The sequence below is a fragment of the Ranitomeya imitator genome, chromosome 5, assembly GCF_032444005.1.
Source record: "Ranitomeya imitator isolate aRanImi1 chromosome 5, aRanImi1.pri, whole genome shotgun sequence".
In the NCBI taxonomy this organism is placed as follows: Eukaryota; Metazoa; Chordata; class Amphibia; order Anura; family Dendrobatidae; genus Ranitomeya; species Ranitomeya imitator.
The window spans coordinates 39,580,802-39,588,215 of record NC_091286.1 but is presented as its reverse complement, the minus strand read 5'-3'; positions in this window follow the sequence as shown (position 1 = coordinate 39,588,215).

The window sequence follows — 7,414 nt, the reverse complement described above, 5'->3', positions numbered from 1 at the left end:
TTTGCATAAAAACACTGATGCAAAATATTGACCAAATACTGACGTGTGAATAAAGCCTAATCTGAACGTACACTGTATGGACAAAAAGTATTGGACTACCTTCACAGAAGCTTTTACAATCTTTTATTCTACATCCATAGACATTAATATGGGATTTACTTTTCTAGGAAGGCTTTATATAAGATTTTGGACTGGGCTGAGTTGCCTTGACTGTTTTTATTCAGCTGGCACCAGAGCTGAAAACAATGGATTGATAAGGCTACTGGGTGTCTGACCACCACCGATCTGACCTCAGCCTAAGGACTCGTGCAGACAACCAATTTTCTCTAAGAAGAGTTGTTGGTGGTCTACAAAAATCAAAGTCATATCACTGATATTCTATGACGCTGTTGAGCGGTCCGTGGAAGAAATCGGAGATCTGTCCGGTTTTGATCCAAGTGTTGGATCAAAATCGGCAATCCAGGTCTATAGGTCCATGACAGAAATCGGGCAGAGTCCAAATTTCAATGACTGACGGAATGGAAAAGATGGAAATACTTTTTTTTTCCTCTCTCTCTACGTCCCAAAAAACTGATGCCAATCTGCTCAAACTCTGATCAGAATGTGGAGAAAAGGCTTAAAGGGAACCTGTCACCTGAATTTGGCGGGACCTTTTTTTCGGTCCGATGGGCAGTGTTTTGGGGTGTTTTATTCACCCCTTCCTTTCCCGCTGGAGGCACGCTGGCCGCAGTATTGGCTTGAAGTTGATTTGCTTTCCTCCATAGAACACGCCTGCGCAATGCAATCTTGCCTTGTGCACGCGCAGTATGCCTTGCCCAACTGCGGGCAAAGCCGAAAAGCCTTAGTGCGCATGCGCCGGCGCACTATGTCCCGGAAGTATTTAGCTGTGTTCCGGGACATAGTGTGCCAGCGCATACACACTAATGCTTTTCGGCTTTGCCCGCAGTTGGGCAAAGCATACTGCGCGTGCGCAAGGCAAGATTGCCTTGCGCAGGCGTGTTCTACGGAGGAAAGCAAATCAACTTCAAGCCAATATTGCGGCCAGCGTGCCTCCAGCGGGAAAGGAAGGGGTGAATAAAACACCCGAAAACACCGCCCATCGGACCGAAAAAAGGTCCTGTCAAATTCAGGTGACAGGTTCCCTTTAACCCCTTACCGGCATCGGACGTACTATACCGTCCGATGCCGGCTCCCCTGCTTTGATGCAGGGCTCCGCGGTGAGCCCGCATCAAAGCCGGGACATGTCAGCTGTTTTGAACAGCTGACATGTGCCCGCAATAGGTGCGGGCAGAATCGCGATCTGCCCGCACCTATTAACTAGTTAAATGCCGCTGTCAAACGCAGACAGTGGCATTTAACTACCGCTTCCGGCCGGGCGGCCGGAAATTACGTCATCGCCGACCCCCGTCACATGATCGGGGGTCGGCGATGCTTGTATATTGTAGCCATAGAGGTCCCAGAGACCTCTATGGTTACTGATGAGCGGTGGCTGTGAGCGCCACCCTGTGGTCGGCGCTCACAGCACACCTCCATTTCTGCTACATAGCAGCGATCAGCAGATCGCTGCTATGTAGCAGAGCCGATCGTGCTGTGCCTGCTTCTAGCCTCCCATGGAGGCTATTGAAGCATGGCAAAAGTTAAGAAAAAAAGTTTAAAAAAGTGTGAAAAAAATAAAAAAAACATAAAAGTTTAAATCACCCCCCTTTCGCCCCAATCAAAATAAATCAATAAAAAAAATATCAAATCTAGGCATATTTGGTATCGCCGCGCTCAGAATCACCTGATCTATCAATTAAAAAAAAGTATTAACCTGATCGCTAAACAGCGTAGCGGGAAAAAAATTCGAAACGCCAGAATTACGTTTTTTTGGGTCGCCGCGACGTATCTGCACCAAAATGCTATCATTAAAAACGTCATCTCGGCACGCAAAAAATAAGCCCTCAACCGACCCCAGATCATGAAAAATGGAGACGCTACGAGTATCGGAAAATGGCGCAATTTTTTTTTTTTTTTTTAGCAAAGTTTGGAATTTTTTTTCACCACTTAGATATAAAAAATAACCTAGTCATGTTAGGTGTCTATGAACTCGTACTGACCTGGAGAATCATAATGGCAGGTCATTTTTAGCATTTAGCGAACCTAGCAAAAAAGCCAAACAAAAAACCAATGTGGGATTGCACTTTTTTTACAATTTCACCGCACTTGGAATTTTTTTCCCGTTTTCTAGTACACGACATGCTAAAACCAATGATGTCGTTCAAAAGTACAACTCGTCCCGCAAAAAATAAGCCCTCACATGGCCAAATTGACGGAAAAATAAAAAAGTTATGGCTCTGGGAAGGAGGGGAGCGAAAAACGAACACGGAAAAACGAAAAATCCCCCGGTCATGAAGGGGTTAAGTGACCCTACCCAAACCATATAATTCTTCTCTTTTCCTTGAGAGCCCCAGCTGACACCTACCAGTAAATAAGGAGCCGGAGTCCATCCACAATCTGATAAGGATAGATCACCAATATTGTAAGCCTGGAAAACCCCTTTAAGTGTTCCTTTAATCAAAGTTTTGCCAAAAAATAAATCGTTAATGTTTCTATAAATTGCAGCCATGTCGTATGAACAGTCAAGAAGAATCCTGGACACTGAAAGTCAATTCCTGCTAATATAACATCTTACCCTGACATGAGAGAAGCTGAGGCTGTTTCCATCATCTGCGCCTTCCATATTGACACGGCCTTGGACACGGCTCCTATTAACAATGACGGATGCTGAAATCTGGCCTGCCATTCACACTTAACCATTAGTAACATTATAATCAATGCCGTCTGCTGTTATAGGTGGTAAATGCAATCTGTCAGTCTCTCCTTTACAGCCGCAGCTTCCTAATCAGGCAATCATTGTAAGGAGCAACTGCTATGATAAACAGGCGGCGGAAAACATACCGACACGGACAAATATCAAGGTAAAGACTATAATAAAAGGGCTACTATTTAAGAAATGCTAGTCTAGTGGCACTGGATGCGACATTTTCATTTGATATGTTATGGCTCCTTCATATTTATTTTCAATGAGCCTTACTACAGGATGGAGCACAAGATAAACAGAACTTTGTTTCCTTCTTTTCGTTACTCACCTGGTCTGGATACAGTGAAGAGCATACTCACATGTGCATCAGGTTACCACAGAAGCCTGATGCACATCACAAATATTGTCATGGGTTTACCGCGACACAGAGGAGCCAGAAGACCGCAGCGTCTGATTTCTCCTACCCCTGCACGGATTAGAAGCACTTCACTTTCATTTTAAACAATGTAAATTTATTTTAGCAGGGCAGGGGTTAAACTGCACTGCTGAGAGCTCCTGGAGCATTAAGGCTCTCAGCTGTGCACTGTTAGCCACTCCCATCTCCTATATAATCTGGGCCCTTGCTAGCACTCATTGTCAGAGCTAGCTTATGCTGCATGGCTGAAGGTTGTTGGTGGTTGCTATTTAAGAAGGTGTTTGGTGGATTTATGTGTGACTGTTGCTAGGTTTTGAGTGTGTGATAATTCCCTTTCATCTCCTACTTTTGTTTAACCTCATCCTCCACTCCCAGGTGCATTCCTCTGTTATATGTGTGAGTATACTTGTATGTTTGGTATTTTTCGTTATCCCTGTTCGTATTACCTTGTTAGTCTGGTTGGTGTATTACGGTACACTACTACTCCCCTCTTCCATGGGTGACGGAAGGGTACAGACTGAGGGTGGATTCAGGAGCTAAGGCAAGATACGTGGCCCCGACATCGTCACCATCAGAAGTAATACGGGGAAGAGAGAGCGATAGGCCGGCCATAGCGTTAGGGACAGGGAAGGAGACCCTAGTCCCGGGACACCGGACAACAGAGCCGTGACACATGTCATCCACCCCCACGGCTCATGCAGCGGAGTATACAGGTAGTTGCCGTCCTGCCACTATATTCTGCAACACTGCTATACCACTCTCTAAAGAAACCACACTGGACAACAAAAACAACAATAACACTATTAATATGTGAAAAAAATATAATGATAAGAACATTGCACCTGAACAGAACAATAAAGTAACAGGTGCAAGCGCAGCTTACAAATATCGCCTATAAATAATCCCTGATGTCACGCACATCACGTGATCATGACTTCATCCCGCCACTCGTAACACTTTTGGGTAAGCAATTACAAATTCTATTCTTATATGGGGACTTTAAAAAAAAATTATGGTACATCATAACCATCAAAATGAGAAACTTCATAAACCTTTTTTGATCACTACATAATAAAATTTGTGGATAAAAACAAAGCCACAGTGGACGATGGAACAACATCAACAGGGGACAATGGTGGAACGTAAATAGATTTTTCATATTAATGTCCATATTGGAGGATAGTAATGAAAACATAGGTATGGATGCATATAAAAATGGGGATAAATACAATAAATATATAAACAGTGCTGTATTATCTGACAGAAAAGGAAAGGGTAAATTGCATGTGTTTAAAGAGGACCTGTGACCAGGAAAAAATGACCATCTCCATGACTGCATACTGGGCAGGGACAGCCATATCATTGGTCCAAGAAGTAAGGGGTCCACTACTGCTTACAAAGCAGGTGGAATTGTGCATTATGATGAGCTATTGGCCTGCAAGGGGCCCATATATTGTTCTTATGTGAAGGAGAAAATGGCTAATGAAATCAATTATTAAACCTTATATAAGTCAGTTCAGATATGGTGTAGCAGGATGGCGATTGCGTCTTTGAAGATGTCTTGAAAACCCTTGAAACTGTCTTGGAAGGAATCTTTGGAATGCAGGAGTGAAGATACTGGAATACACCGTATTTGAAAATGAAGCTTGGAATGAACCAATCAGAGTGACACTAACTATTCAGAAGTTGTGCGACCTCCCCTATTCCTTGTTTTTAGTATCTTCCTTTGTTCAGAATAAAGTTCAGTTGGGGAACAACTTTCGCCGAGAGAGGCTGTGTGTATCATCTCTGTGAATCTGATGCATTATTGTCCTCTAAACTAGCACTCAGCTTATATTTGGTCAGGTACAAGCAATCATATTGATCTCCCTTTAAGAGATCATCCTCACACTTGCACATGAGCCTTCTTCTGTCCGTGTTCGCCAGTGATACAGGGTTATTTTTCGAAATAAAAAAAGACAGAAACAATGGTGGAACCCAAGCAAAAAACCTTTTTTGTAAGTCAATGAGGATCCATCGGGTGCTACTGGTATCTAGCAGAACATCAAGGCTGTTTGGTGAGAACATACCTTTAGCAAGTGATGGCGTATGGCTAGGACACGCGATCAATGGCCGATCAGTGAGGATCTGACCTTAGCAAACCCCAGCGATCCCGATGTTCGGGTCAAAGTTCAGGTTCATGGGGTGGAGCTGCGCAAAAAAAACTTGAATGGGGGGCACAAGGCAACCAGATGGGTGCCAGCAGTCGGACTCGGTGATTTTTGCTTAGGTGGAGAACAGTATCTTGGGGATAGATGGGGATTTTCGCTTCAGTTTTTCCATATAGTTGTTTTCCAATTATTGCGCAGGTAGACAAGTAAACAGCAATTGCAAACATACATGGGCAAAGACAGAAGAAATGATCATCCTTCCCTTCCGGGGTCCATGTCATAAAAGATTGACTCATTTGTTCAATCTCGTCTCGTGAGTGCATTTAGATGATAACTGAAAATAAGCATATGGGTTTGTTTAAAAATCCGACAGAAGGGCTGGAGGAATAATTAGCTCGTTCTCTGCTGCCAAATCAGTGAGAATTAAATGGAGAATGTCCCATTGTTATGTCAGGGAAGCATCCTGTCTGCCCGGCTCGCCAACAGTACGCACGCCGCTTCTAAAGAAAGAATCAATTATTCACACATCGCACTTAAGGATCCTTTGCTGCTTGCATCTCCAGGTTTCTAAATATCATCTATCATCCAGGGGACCGGTCACAGACGAAATGTTATCAGAATGTGCTTTTGATAATAATCCCTGTGCTAAAAAGCTTCATTGTACGCGGATATAATGGACCGGCAGTGTTACGTCGACAGTTCCAGAGTCTCATCTGCAAAATATTCCTCGCTGATATTTTAAAGTCCAATCAGCCTCAAATCAGGACATATAATGCACATTAATGACACAAAGTGGAAAGTAATAACAGTAAGGTTACAAAGGAAACCAGGTAAGTAAGAGTGAGGACTCCCGAAGGCTTGGGAAGTGCTCTGTCATGCCCCGAGCCCTTAACACCTCATTTGCATATGTATTGAAATGCAGGTTACTTAGGAATGCAGCAACAGATAAAAGATATAAAGGTGTCTATAGATGTACAATTTTCCATGTATGCGGTTTTGAGGGGGGGGGGGGCATTGAGCTTACTGATAGAATCTGTCAGCAGGAACTCACCCTTAAACTATTCATATGCACACGTAGCTTTTTTTAAAGACAAGTCAAGTGATACCTTTACATGGCCAGTCCGTTCCTCCGTTACTGAGAAATCAGAGTTTGAAATTGATTGAGGCTGAAGAGCTAGGATAGATTTGAAGTCAATGTCACTCCAGCTCTATTCCTTGCCCAGCGCCAACTCATACTTCTTGGCTGATGGCCTTCATGTTGTGTGACTTCAGGCAAAGGAGCCATCAGTCACGCAGGAGGAGGCGGCGCCGGGCATAGAGCTGGAGTGACAGAGGCTTCAGATCTACCATAGCTCTTCAGCCTCATTAAAACAGATTTAATACTGAATATATAAATAGTTTTGGGGTGTGCTATCCTGCTGACAGATTCCCTTTTTCTATTTTCTCAGGTTCTATATGTAAATAAGAATGTTCCCAGAAAGCAGAGATGTTGAAAATGACAAGGAAGTGAATACCAACCTTTCTCATAATTTTTCAGATCTTCTCATTATGCAATAGATAAGCTTTTATTAGAAACCCCCTTTAAGGAAAACAAATATTTTTCTAAGAATTATTACCCCAAAAATATCCCCGTGAGACGTTTCATTCATGAGATGGATCATACTCCGTTGTATTCTTTCCTTAGTCTCCGCACTGTTCTGGTAGCGCCCACACACGGCCCGATGTGACCTCCTCTCCTGTCCACAGCGCAGGATTTTTAGGCCATTTCTGACTGCAATTTTCTGTGCAATTACTGTACGTCTGAAGTGTCCACATTACCTGCTCAGATCTCGGCACGTGCGCAGAATCGATACCTTTATTCCTCAAACTAGTTTTCCATCAAAAAAGAAATTCATCATTACATTCTTATTGGAAAAATCAATAAAGCAACGCAGACAGAAGAGGCCACTGTACAAGAACAACGTATCGGACCTTTGGAGCCCAGTAGCTCCATCATAATGCGTTGGTGGCTGATGTGGCCCCCGAACCTCTTGGGCCCCTGTGCGACTG